The sequence below is a fragment of the Lissotriton helveticus genome, chromosome 5_1 (assembly GCF_964261635.1).
Source record: "Lissotriton helveticus chromosome 5_1, aLisHel1.1, whole genome shotgun sequence".
Lineage (NCBI taxonomy): Eukaryota > Metazoa > Chordata > Amphibia > Caudata > Salamandridae > Lissotriton > Lissotriton helveticus.
Window position 1 is genome coordinate 19,150,503 of NC_136065.1, and position 14,359 is coordinate 19,164,861.

Consider the following 14,359-nt stretch of genomic DNA (forward strand, 5'->3'; position numbering starts at 1 on the left):
GGTCCATACCGGGCCACCAGTAAGAAGAACAAAGTCTCTCCTTTGTTTTTGACATTCCTGAATGAGATTCATGCGCCAAATCAATTAGCATCTTACGAAGCTCAGATGGAGGTACCAGCCTTGTTCCACGAACAAGCAAATCATTACAGAGTGCTAACTCATCCTTGACTCCCCAAAACTTGGAACCCTCTTCAGTAGCTTGTTTTTTGGAATGCCATCCTTTCTGAATTAAGGACATTACCACTGACAACACCGGATCTGAGGATAGTTTGAGACGCCACTGACTTTCATCAATAATCTCCTCTCCAACAGGACACACATGAAAGTTATCTTCATCATAACATCATCCTGAGCATCATCAGAAGATATCTCAACCAACCTCGAAAGGGTGTCAGCTACACAATTCTCAATCCCAGGAATGTACCTGACTTCAAAGTCATACTCCTGTAGTGCCATAACCCATTTAGTTATTCTACTAGAGACCAAATCAATTCCTTTTTTAGAGAAAATCTCACAAAGCGGTTTATGGTCAGTCTTGATTTAAAACTGTGTTCCCCACAAAAACTTTTTAAACTTTCTTACAGCCCAAAATACAGCAAGAGCTTCGCGCTCAATGACTGAATACCGAGACTTAGGATCCTTGGGACCACGTGAAGCAAACATGATGGTCTCCATTCCATTAACACCTTCTTGTTGAAGAACTGCACCCAATCCCTTAAGGCTGGCATCAGTGGTAACTATAGAAATTCTTGAGGGATCAAAACTCCTAAGTTTTGGTGCATTTCCAAGTTTCTCTTTAAGAGATCTAAACTCTATGTCACATTCTGCATTTCCATTTAAAATCAGAACCTTTATAAGAAGCCCCTTTAAGTTGATACAACATTCAGCAAAACCTTGCACAAATGTATTATAATATTCAATCATTCCGAAGAATTTCATGAGTTCCTCCCTGGAAGAAGGAGGAGGCATGCGGGATATAGTCTCCACCAGATTTGCCTTGGGGAAAATCCCGTCACCTGAGATTGTGTGCCCCAAATAATGAACGGTCGAAGTTCCAAAATGACACTTATCTAACTTAACAGTAAGATTTGCTTCCTTAAGCCTACCCAAAACATCATTGAGTACATTTTCATGTTCTTCATCATTTTTGGCAAAAACCAGTATGTCATCTTGATAGACACAGACACCCCTGCAGCCTTTAAGTACCCTCTCCATTACACGCTGAAAGACAGATGTCGCCGATACAAGCCCAAATGGCATCCTAACAAACCTAAAAGTTCCAAAAGGCGTTATGAAAGAGGTATAATTCCTGGAAGATTCTGCAAATTCAATCTGATGATAGGCGGATGCCAAGTCTATAGTGCTGAAGAATTTGGCTCCACCCAATAATGTCAACAGATCTGAGATATTTGGTAGAGGGTAACGATCAACTATAACACACTTATTGAGTTGCCTCAAGTCATTACACAAACGCAAAGAGCTGTTGGCCTTGAGAGCTGCGACCACCGGAGCAAGCCAATCAGTATCAGTGACTTCTTCAATGATTCCTCCTTTCTTTAGTTCATCTAACTCTTTTACCATTTTGTCCCTCACAGCCAAGGGTACACTCCTAGCCTTGCAACTATGTGGTTGTGAATTGGTGTGCACAGGGATATCCAGTTTAAAATCTTTAAGACAACCAAGACCCTCTCTAAATATCTTTGGGAACTTAAGTCTGATACGATTTACCAAGGTAACATCCGATTCCAAATTGACAGTGCGGATTTGATCTTTGAGTTTTATGGGAGTTGGGGAGTTAGGATCAAGCATGACATTCAAATCCCCCTGATGGAACCAGCTGATTATGCTGTCCCCTTTCTGCGAAAAATAAACCTTACCAGAAGCATATCACCCTTTGTATTCAATAAATCCTATGAAATAACCAAGTAATGGAATTGGCTCTCCACCATAAGCCAAAGGACGAATGTCAGGTTTAATTAGGTGAATTTTGTGAGCTAATTTACTCTGATAGAAGCTTCTTGAGATTATGGTTATTTTAGCTCCAGAATCAAAGAGTACATTTGTGGACTCCCCTTCTACCTGAATAGAATCAACAGGACAGGACTTATTATCTGATGTTGAACAAACGTGGACTACTATTTGTCCACAGACAAAATCCTCTTCTAATGTTTCTTCTTCCACGCATTTGACTAAAGAAGAAGAGATTTTGCTTTTTCAAACGGTGGAAAAATGCCCCTTTCTCTTACACTTTGAACATATAACATTGAGGGCAGGACATTTTTTATCATTGGCCAAATGCCCTATTTTGTCACATCTAAAAGATTTAGGAACAAAAGGTTTCTTTTTCGCTTTACTGGATTGATATTTTTTGTTGAAACCTTTGCTTCTTCTTTAACAACATGAACTGAAACTTGTTTGTCTTTCTTTAAGGTATCGACACATTTTAAAGAGTGTTCAATCCTCTTTGCTAATTGAACGACTTCATCCAAAGAGGGTTCATCTTTTAACCAAAGTTCTTCACGAACCCTTTCTATGTTGCACCCAACCATAAACTGATCTCTGATCCTTTCGTCCAAGGAATCAGAAAATTTGCATGACAATGCTAATTTTCTAAGCTGTGTAATGTAAGCTTTCATTAGATTCATCTTCGCTTTGTAATCTTTTTGCAAATTGGTATCTCTCCAATGTGTAGTATCTTGAAAGAAGGACAAAGTTCACAAAATATGTAGACAGTTGAGGCTGTCCGGTCTCTCTTCCTTTTAGCTGCCGACTACGCCAATGTAAGATCCACATACAGCTGAAGAATCACGCAGGACACAGCATATAGTTGTAAAGCTGATAGGTTTAATCCAACTAAAGAGAGACACATCCAATCCACAGCCTGGTCAGGTAACAGCTGTCACTCAATTCAAAGGAATACACTCTAAAGCTCCAGGCTAGCACAGAACCACAAGTGGGATGTCATGTGTTGCCAAGACATCTCATTATCTTGAACCTCCCATGTTCAAGATACTACATTGACCTTTGCGGAGATGCTGAAACTTCACCTCCTCAATGGCCCTGCAGTGAAGATGCCCAACCATACTGCCTAAATCAGGGATGCCAATAAGTCCACTATCCTTGCAATGTAGGCCAACAACCTTGACATGATCTGATTCAATCCCTTCGTGACATCTTTGGCCTTCTTCAGCGGCAATTGAAGCTGGTCTGGAATTGAATCTACCTGAAAGTCTTGAAATCCTATTAGTTGGGTCTACTTGAGAAATTATTGTTTTCATTGGCGATGGAGGGCCGCTGCTGTAGGAGGCCATATCCATGCTCGATGAGTCTTAAGCTCCTGCTTGTCCTGTGAGTTGAGATTTATGTTACTGAAGCATACTATGAGACGGACACCTTTGGCTCTCAAGCACGCTACTAGAGGCTTCATTGCCTTGGTGAAGTACCAAGGGCGAGGAGAAATGACGGAATCATGAGCTTGTACAATTGTCCATGCCACTGAAATTGAAAAAATCTTCTGTGAGTGGAAAAATACAGAATTACAAAGTATGCAGCCTTGAGATCCAGTTGGACCATCCAATCATTCTCTTTAGAAGATCCATCAGAAGAAAGATGCCCTCCATGTTGACATGGCAGGAAGGAATCCAGCCACTGAATTCTCAGTGATTTAACAACAATCTGAAAAGTCCACGTTTTGTTTGAACTTGGAGGATTTTGCTGCAAAAACCTCTGGGATGCGGGGAAGCGAGACAGATCACAACTTTGCAAAGTAACTCTTGAATTTAGTTATCAATAAACTCTTGCTTTGGTTTGGGAAAATTCAGTAATCTGGGAGGAAACCATTGTGTCATAGCTCCATAAAACTCCAGATGAAAACCTTGAATCGTTTCCAGGGCCCACGCAACCTGTGCAAGACGCGCCAACTGTAAAAGAACCAGCAAACTCTGTCCCCCAATTTTACCAGGGACAAACAAATGAAGCTTGTTTGTAAATCCGACGTCGGGATCTCCCGGAATGCTGTAACAGCCAAAGTGCTTGAGAACAGTGCGGGAACAATATAATATAAGATGCCGAACCTGTAATAGGGTATCGGCTCCAAGAACCTCGGCTGAACGCCGCGTACGCCGAGGGTCTTGGAGCCGATACCCTATTACAGGTTCGGCATCTTATATTATATTGTTCCCGCACTGTTCTCAAGCACTTTGGCTGTTACAGCATTCCGGGAGATCCCGACGTTGGAGTACGATTAAAGGCGGCTCCGTTTTTAGAATCGGAGATTCAACCTTCCACGTGAGATATAAAGTCATCTAAGAAACCTACAGGCCGACATACGTTACTCATACTACTAAGAATACATATCTGGCTGGTATAGTTCATCATGTTGAACCGTATCGCATTCTGATCCCCTTTTTCTTCGGACTTTCAAGTTCACCATTTTTCGCCCTGACGAAGTTCCTAAGGCAAAGAGAGGAACGAAACGCATTGGCTGTGCCTATGATGTTCAAAAGAATTTCTAAATAAAGAAGAATTTACATAAAACCATCCCTGACATTGACTTCTTTGGAGTGCACCTTCTATTCTGTTCGAATATTTTGATTAATTACGCATCCTACGGCAGCGGATGTCGGAAGAGTCTGCACCACCACTAACTAGGAACTAAATGAACTGTTGTGCTTGACCTGGTCTGCTGCTTTGGTTCTTTTGTCTTATTGTTTGTAAATCCAGAGGATGTATTGTAAATGTACATGTATTTATATAGCGCAAATCACCGACACGGTATCTAAGCGCTTGCTTAGGGAACCCGTCCTGGTATTCCCCTGTGAGATACCCCGGCAGGATATCCACAAGGTGAAAGCCAGGCATCCCGCCGCGAGGGGCCGTAGTGGAGATTAAGCAAGCTATTGCCCAGAGTCGCAGAGTGTGACCCCGTGAGTCGAGTAGGCACCGCAACCAGAATTATCAAGTCCGTGGAATTTATGAGCCCGAGACCCGCCGAGGCGGGGAACCGAACCCTGGTCCACGGCCGATTTCAGCTTCCGGGTCTGCCGCCTCTAACCACTGAGCCACGCTTCTCCACTATTGAGGATTGTTGAAATGCTACTGTCTTCTTTACCATAATTGGCACCCCCCCTTCTGGTACAGGATGGAAGGAAGGTGTCTCCTCTGGTGTCAGGACCTTTAAAGCCCTTCCCCCGACTCATCACATGACTTTGCGTCCCTCCTGGTCGCACTCTGCCGGACGTATGGCAGCAGCGGCAGGTTATGAGCAATTGCAAGACACACCAAGGTGCACGCACACACCAAGGCCCAGCAAGGACGTGTGCTGTACCTGTTTGCACTGTGGCTTGAGGCACAGCGGTACAGTAAGAGCAGGACCGGTCAAGCTCTATCTCTTGGAAAGGCCTCAGTGGGCATTTGGGAGCTTTGTCAGGTGGGTGCAGCCCCAGAGCAGATCCAGATGGGTGTGGCCTGAGAGTTGAGTCAGGTGGGCGTGGCCTGAGAGCTGAGTCAGGTGGGCGTGACCTGAGAGCTGAGTCAGGTGGGCGTGGTCTGAGAGCTGGGTCAGGTGGGCGTGGCCTTGGAGCTGAGTCATGTGGGCGTGGCCTGAGAGCTGTGTCAGGTGGGCGTGGCCTCAGACTATGTAAAGAAGCCCCCACCCCACCCTCCAGACCTGGCAATAAGCATCAGATTTCTTTGGAGTGCTGTGCCTCGGTTTCTTTGGAATAAAAAGACTCTGGGTGCGCCTCATTTTGCATGGAGGTCAAGATTGAGTTTGACAGAGAAAAAGGTGCTCGGGGACAAATCCCCGAACATTGTGAGACTGTTGATTTTGTCTAAGGGGCGAATAAGACGCGAGTGAAATCGCGTTTGTGTTTGGATTGTCCCAATAGGTTAATCGTTTTTTTATCTGCTGTGGAAAAGTTTCTCTAGTGGAGGAAACTCCAAAATAAAACTTTTTAATAACTTCTGATGTAAGAACAAAACAACTGTTAAAGAGACTTTGCAAGATAACACATTTCCAAGTTTGCCACAGTCACCTGATCCAAGATTCAAAGTACCTCCTGAGAATCCCAACCCCCTGGATCCAAGGGAGCGAATATCGGATAAACCAGGATCAGATTCAGCTTGAAACGACAAGGCCTTACACTACTTTAAGAGGCCATAATGTGTTTGATTGTTGAATATTCACTGCCTGTTGTATGTACAGTCAAATTCTTTGTTTAACAATTATTTGGTTCTTTTGCAGAACAATAGTTGCAGTCAATGAATTTCCTAAACACACCTTACTCAATGACACATCGGGTGAGTTCAAAGTTCATTCTCCGCTGTCGACAATCTTGGGTCTACAATTCAGGTAGCAGAACCCTTTGTAATGATTTAAAGACTAAACGTACATGGTCCATTTCAACTACAGAGGGCCAGTAACTAATCAAAACCACGCCTCTTTGAGGGTCTGCTCCCCGGTGTCCCCTTCCTAGCACCCTCCCCTCTCGCCTTGAGTCAGTTTGCCGTGTGTTCCTCTTGCGGCTGCTGTAGCCTGGTACGGGTGGGGAGCAGTTGCATTCTACTGACGCGTAAATATCTGTGGGACCTTGACACCTGAGGTGCTCATACCATCCACCTCTTCTGCATGCCAAAGGGGAATCTTTGGATGTCTGTAAAAATGCTCACCTAGACGAACACTACCTGCCTCGTCCAGCCACACCATAAAAGGCAGTCTGGAATACTTGTCTTAAAGATAGATGAGATTTGTCCAGTGTAGGGAAATGTCCTCCCCAGAAGAACCCACATCACGCCCCACCTCAAGAAACACCACTGGCTCCAAATCCAGAAGAGATGTTCATTGAAGATGCCAACTATACCAGGCCATGCACGACTGTTGGAATAAAGATGTTTTGGCTGTGTTGTTTATGTATTGTATGCCTTGAGTTAGCATTCGTGGCACCATTTTATGTTCGGCCGCCATTTTGAGCCATGATTGAAACTAATTCTTTTCTCTGCCCCTGCTGAAAGTAGCTGCAATAGTTTTCGTTTCTCCAAGGTTGAGCCCTGCTGTACTAATGAATACATTATCCTTATTAGCGCATACCTTTCCCTCCCACCTTTAGAGCGGCGGGCACAGGCCGAACAACCTTGGCGTTAAGATAGCGTGTGCCCATTCTCAGGATCCAAACTCATCCTTCTGTACCTTCTTTGTCTAGCTGCCTCCAACTGGAAATTTTCAGTCAGGGCACGTCTTGATTGGTTCTGAATTGTTGACAATGCATCACCATGCTTACTGAAGTCAGTCCCTCTGCAGCAATCCCAGGAGGCTGGTCAGACTGTACTCCACTCGAGTGTACCTGAATAAATATAATTGGTTTGTATTCTCTACTGTATTTGTGTGGAAGGCTGAGAGGTGGTCGGGAGTGACCAGGGCGGCCCCAGTCGGTTGACTTCCTTCCCGAACAGAGACTCAATCGGGTGACCCATCCTCGCTCGTGGACGGGTGGGGAGGTCAGATGAGTGGACCAGGGATCCCTGCACGAGAGAGTTCCTGAACTCGCAGCTGCCCCGTATGTCTGACTGGTCGTGCCTCGCCCAGCGGTCATCCTGACTGGGGTCCTGCACGCCAAAACCCTTGGATCTGACTGTTTAGTCTGAAGAGTCAGCAGTGGAGAATACATTTGTTTGACCTGTGTGCACCAGGTGAGTTTTCTTTTGGTTCTTTGTAGATATTGTACCATTTTGGTTTGTCTTTGGTACGGTCTGAGGACTGATTTTGGTTTGCATCTGGTACAGTCTAAGGACCGATTTGGATACAAAGTGCTTGTGAGCACTTTGACCGGCAATTTGATGAATTTGGCTAACATTTGAAAATGCCGGTGTTTAGTCGTTTTTTTGGCTTCTTGTTGTCGTTGTTGTTCTGCTGATGCTCGACTGGAGGAAAGTCAGCCAGCGCCTCCGTAAGGCACTCCGAATTTTGATATGTATGTGAAGCATGGTCTTGGCCCTATTATGTTTACTACGTTATGGCACAAATATACAAGGAACAATGCCGAGTTACAGTGGCCTTTGACGGGCACTTCCGATGAACAAAAAATTGCTTTCTTACAGGAGAAGTTGTTTGCAAGAAGAGGTAGGCAGTCAATGGTTGATTCCCTCAGAACTTGGCAAAAGGAGGTTAAACAGAGGCAAATGAAAGCAGAGAAAGAGTCTTGGAAGGGGAGAATGCAAACATTGACTCAGAAAGCTGTAGCACATGATAGAGAGAAACAGGAAATAGGGATTGAATGCAAAGATAGGAGATTCTGATTACAAATTGATAAATCTTATGTGGCCCAAGAAGAAAATGATACGTTTGTGGAGGAATTGTTAGATACTAGACCACCGCAGACGATATATACCGCTCTTACCTCACAGGCCAGCTATCAGGCTCTTCTGTTTCGGCTGTTTCTGCTTCTGTTACTGTTGATCAGACTGCCTTGGCCACAGCACCTCCTGTCTTTTCCTTGCCCTCGCCGTCAGTGGCAACTGTGACTGTTAGTACTCCTGCAACACCTATTGCTTCAGTGTCTCTCTCTCCAGCCTTTACCCCCACGACGCTGCTGACAATGACGTTAGTGCCGGCTCCCTCTGTTGTTACCCCCACTGTGTTCCTCCATTACCCAACATTGCTGAGTAGTGAGACACCGGTACGCAGCCCTGAGGATAGAGATTGGATGAAGTTTAAGGAACGAATGAGGCAGACGTTGGTCCGATCTGACATGGGAGATGCAGAGAAACAGGTGGTGGCTAATCATGCTGCACAGTGGGCTTGCAACCCCATTTCCAGTGTGGAAGATGTGTGGAGTGACATGAAAGATTATGAGCCTTTCATAAAACAACATGCCCTTAAGCATATGTCGGGTACTATGATTGGTCTTTGGTAGCTGTATTTTGAGGGTCCAGCACCACATATCATATACGACATTATGGATCATGTATATGTTACTGATATGGAGCCTGCTCATGTCTTTGGCAACGTTGCGACGTTGGTTGCTTATCGGGAAAAGCTCCTGGAGAAGAGCCCCACCCCAGTAACGCAGTTTCCGATGCAGGAGATTCATCCCATCTACGATCCCGAGATACCTGAGCTAAGGGATCAGCATGATTATGTGACCAGGCCAAGGGTAGAGGCCTGTTTCCAAGAACAATGGGTTTATACCCCATGGAAAAGGAGTAAGGTTTTGTCCCTCAAGACTCAGTTACCTGACCCTAGGAAAAATCCTACTGCTTATTATGAAGAATTGACTGAGGCTGCCTCTTCTACGGTGATGACGCTTGCTGATATTGAAATGTTCTTTGGTTTGTTAGTCCTGGTGGATAGTTGGAGACAGGTACATACAGGATCATGTTGCGGAATTGGGTGGTACCTGGGACCAGAATAAAGCATGAGATCAGGAACGGAAGCCAGGTGACAAGCCTAGAGCAGAGATATGTGTGTTGCCTGGCCGCATAAAAACGCATATGCATTCTATTATCCCACCGAGGAAAGTTGATTGGGGCTAGCTGTTGGCTTGCCACCAGAAGAATAATGAGAGTGTGTCAGGTTTTTTCACTCGGTTTGAAGGTGTATTCTGAGACTATAGTCGACAGGATTATACGATTGAAGGGTGTGTGAGGATGTTTGTTAATAGATTATTTTCCAATTTGCTTCCTGAGATTTCTACTTGATTGCAGGCTTCTGAGAGCACTTGGTCCACCTCTTCCCCTTCCGTTATTTTGAATCTGACACACTTTTATTAGCACAGGGAAAATGAGGAGAAAGAGAAGACGGAAAAGAAACACAAAGATTTGAAGACGAAGTTGTTGTTGCAGCAGGCTTCTAGAGGGAACGATAGAGGACGAGGTGGTTTAGCCCGGCAGCTTCCACATACCAGCAGGAATAGTATGCCTGTAGGGTGGAATCAGTGCGTGTATTGTAAAGAGGAGGGACACTGAAGTAGCGACTGTCCTGTGCTTTTGCAGATGGTGGTGATTCCGAGAGAACGAGGTTCTCGTGGACGGGATCGTGGAGCTGGTGACCAAGACAGGGCTCCGAATGCTGTGACCCCGCAGGGTCGCTCAGACCATAATTATTTCGATGACCCTCGGGGAGGACAGTATTATCATGATGATTGCAACACAGATGAGGTGACAGGAATGTTTTACAGCTAGGACAATATATGTCCTGTCTGGATCTGTTAATCTGGATACAGGTGCAACAAACAGTTCTATTTCTCATTCCTTGGTCTCTAGGGCGGCTCTCTCTGGCCATAATAATGTTTCAGTAGGCTTTTCTGGGGTACTGGTTGTGAGCCCCATTTCAAAACCCCTTGCGTTGACTATTGGACCTTTCACTGTGGATTCGCCATTCTTGTTGACATCCAATTGTGGAGAGAATGTGATGGGTTTGCATTTGTCAATTTACAGGATACTACAAAATTGCATGGTACGATTTATTACTCCCCAGCAGATGTCTATCTAACGATGGTTCCTGATGTGGTGTAAGCTAGGTAGCGTCTATCCAAAGATGCGCCCCACCCCACTGAATTTAAGGATGTGCCATCCACACTGTGGGCAACAGGTGACACAGATGTGGGTTTGTTGCAGATATCGCCTGTTTCGATACGTTTCAAGGAAGGTGCCATTTTACACCGTATCCCTCAGTATAAAATACCGCAGGCAGGTGAGCGAGCTTTGATACAAATTGTGCAGGATTTGATTGAGAAAGAAGTGGTTGAGGAGACGACTGCTAATGTTTGTAATAGTCCTATTCTTCTCATTCTCAAACGGACACCTTCGGGTCCTCTGAGTATCAGGAAGATGTTTATCGCTTTGTAATTGACTTGTGTGAAGTTAATAAGATAGTGATTCCCCAGTTTCCGGTGGCCCCTTACCTTACAACTCTCTTGACAATGATTCCCTCTTCTGCTAAATTCTTTATTGTCATTGACTTAAAAATGCATTCTTTAGTATTCCCATTCATCCTCATAGAAGATATCTGTTCGGGTTTAACCTAGCTGGTCGGAGTTTTAGATTCTGTCGCAGTCCTCAAGGTTATACAGAGAGTCTGAGTATCTATAGTCAGGCATTGAAGAGTCAGCTGGATTCCTTGTTGCTCCCTACAGGTAATGTATTGCTTCAATAATTCATGACTTACTCATCGCTTTGGATACAGAACAAGGTTGCAGAGACAGTACTGTTAAATTGTAGTTACATTTAGCTCACAATGGCCATAAAGTATCCCTTTCCAAATTTAAGTATTGTCGACAGGAGGTCACCTATTAAGGTCACCTACTATCAAAGGAGAGTAGGAGATTGACCCCGGAGCGCATTAGTGCCATTGTTAAAATGCCCATTCCGTAAACTCAAAAAGATGTGCACGCTTTCTTACGTATCATTTCCTATTGCAGGCAGTGGATACCTGGCATCTCGCTGCTTATTAAGCCTCTGCTTGTGCTAACACTAAAAGATGTGCATGAACCCCTGCCTTGGACGCCTGAATGTCAGCAGTCTTTTGAGCAATTAAAAACTGCACTTTGCTCTGCTCCAGTGCTTGGTACCCCTAATTACTCTAAATGCTTTGTGTTGTACATCCATGAGATGGGTAGTTGTGCACTTTCTGCTTTAACAGAAAAATGTGGGCATAAGCAACAACTGTGTGCTCATTTCTCTACTGTGATTGACCCTGTCGCACGAGCCCTCCCAAGCTGTCAAAGAGAGGTCCCGGCTGTGGTTTTCTCAATAAGACAATCTGCTGGACTTGTACTTGATACCGACCTCACAGTTATGGTACCCCATGCTGTGGATATACTTTTGAATAAGACAGGGACACAGCACCTCACCAGTGCACGTCTGACAGGTTATGAGCTAACGCTCTTTGCAAAGCACATCACGATTAAACGCTGTGCCACTTTGAACCCAGCCACGTTACTACCCCTCCCTTCTGAGATTGACATACATGATTATATCTTCCGGACAGAAGAAGAGACAAAAGGATGTCTGATGTTCCCTTATCTGACCCCCAAGGAGAACTATATGTAGATGGCTCTTGCTTTAAGTTACCAGATGGCACTACAACTCCTTCGAACGCAATTGTTACACTGCGTACAGTAGTTGAGACATCACAAGTTCCCTATCAGTCAGCCCAAACTGCAGAGCTAGTTGCCCTTATTCAAGCCTGCAAATTTAGTGAGGGACTAGTTGTTAACATTTATGCTGACAGTCAGCACGCCTTTGGAGTCGCCCATAATTTTGGGCGGCTCTGGGCGGAGAGAGGGTTCTGGGCGGAGAGAGGGTTCCTAACTTCCCACAGAATGAGAATTCAACATGGCCCTCTTATATACAGGCTTCTGTCCTCCACTTTGACACACCCTAAGCAATTGGCAATAGTAAAGTGCAGCGCCCTTAGGAAAGTTACTGACGATGTGGGTAGGGGAATGCCTTTTCAGATCAGAGAGCTAAGGAAACAACCCGAATTAAGATGAAAAGAATGTTTGTAGCAGGTCTCGCTAGGTGGGTGCCCGAGGTCACTATGTTTGAGGACACACTAGAAAATGTGAAGGAGATATAGATTGAGGCCATGATGGAGGAATTAGCGGCGTGGCAAGAAAGTACAGCAAACTTGAATGATGAGGGATGTTGGATTGACAAGTCAAGGAAGCAGAGATGGATGTTGCCAGATGCATATATTCTTCCTGTAGTCACGTTGGCTCATGGCCCACCCCATATCAGTGCTAAGGGTATTTGCAAGTTGTTAGACCCCATATGGCAAAATGACAACATTTCAAAGACAGCTGCACATTTGGTAAAATATTGCATGGTGTGCATGATGCACAATCCTGGCAAGGGTACCCCTACACAACCCGTTAATTTTGCACCTCCCACTTTTCCTTTTAAGGTCTTTCAAATGGACTTCATTGAAATGGACAGGGTCAATAATTTGAAGTATGTGTAGGTGGTTGTATGTGCGTGCAGTAAATGGGTTGAGGCTTACCCTACTAAAGAGAACATGGCCATCGGGACTGCAAAGGTACTCCTAAAAGAGTTATTTCCTCGCTTTGGCTAGCCCTGTTTGATCTGGAGTGATAACAGAAGTCACTTCAGTGCCAAGGTTATCCAGTTAGTTTGTGACGGTTTGCACAAAAAGCAGATATTTCATGCTGCGAATTACCCCCAGTCAGCAGGTTTGGTTGAAAAAGACAATGGTACTCTCAAACTGAAATTGGCAAAGATTCAGGAGACCACAGGGTTACAGTTGCCGGAGGCTTTACCACTAGCTCCGTTGTCTACAAGAACAACAGCACGTTCTAGGACATGATTGTCACCCTACGAGGTCATGTTCGGACGCCCGGAGAAGTCTGGGGAGTCCCACGCCCGCATAGGTTTTCATAGATTGAGTACCCTTTGTTGAGAGATGACCTGTGCCAGTTAACCAAAAATCTGCATTCTATCCACCAACAGATTCAAGTGTCGCTCCAAACCATGCCAGAGGAGCCCAGTCACAGCATCCAGACTGGGGACTGGATTTTGCTCCAAAATTTTCAGCAGAAGAAATGCTTGGAGCCCCATTGAAAGGAGCCTGAGCAGGTACTCCTCGCTACCCGGACCGCTGTGAAAGACGTCTGACCGAAAGAATTGGATTCATTCCAGCCACTGCTGCAAGATACCATTGCCCTTACCCTATGATGACTGGGTGAGGGACAGTATTGGGGATGCTGAGGGTGAGAAGGTACCTCAGTTTGTCCCCTTTAGTGACGCAAAGTTTACATGGACCCAAACGGAATCTGAGAACGATGACGTGCTAAATGCAGCGGTCCCTCCGGAGATTAGAGCCATCAAGGAGAAATTGTTTGTCACCCCTATGTGTCTGGAGTCAGCAGGTACGATTTGTGCCCTCGGCTAAGTAATGGTGCACCAAAAAAAAAGTCAGATTAGTTAGGGATGGACTGTGTCAGTCAGGGAGTGCTTTGCTATAGTACCAACCGTGTTAGTTTAGCGAGAGGCAAGATTGTTGCACTGTTCTGACATTGGACAGGATAAATCGAGCGTGCTCCCAAGAAGGGGGTACGCTATCCTGTGCGACATGGGAATCATCAAGAGCTAGGACTGAGCAGCTCCACCGCCGGTGCTCAAGTGCGCCAACGTTGATGAACAATAGGAGTCTACCAGTGAGGCTCTTAGGGACACTTGGAACACTTGCACTTGTCATCATTTTTATTGCCTCCATTTTTACTTGTTTCATAATGTATCCATTCGGCTGGCCTATTAATGAGGAGGAACAGCCATTTGAACCACCACGCCCGCGCGCGGTTGGTCCACCAAGAACAAAAAAGTTTCCATATTGATAATTGTCATT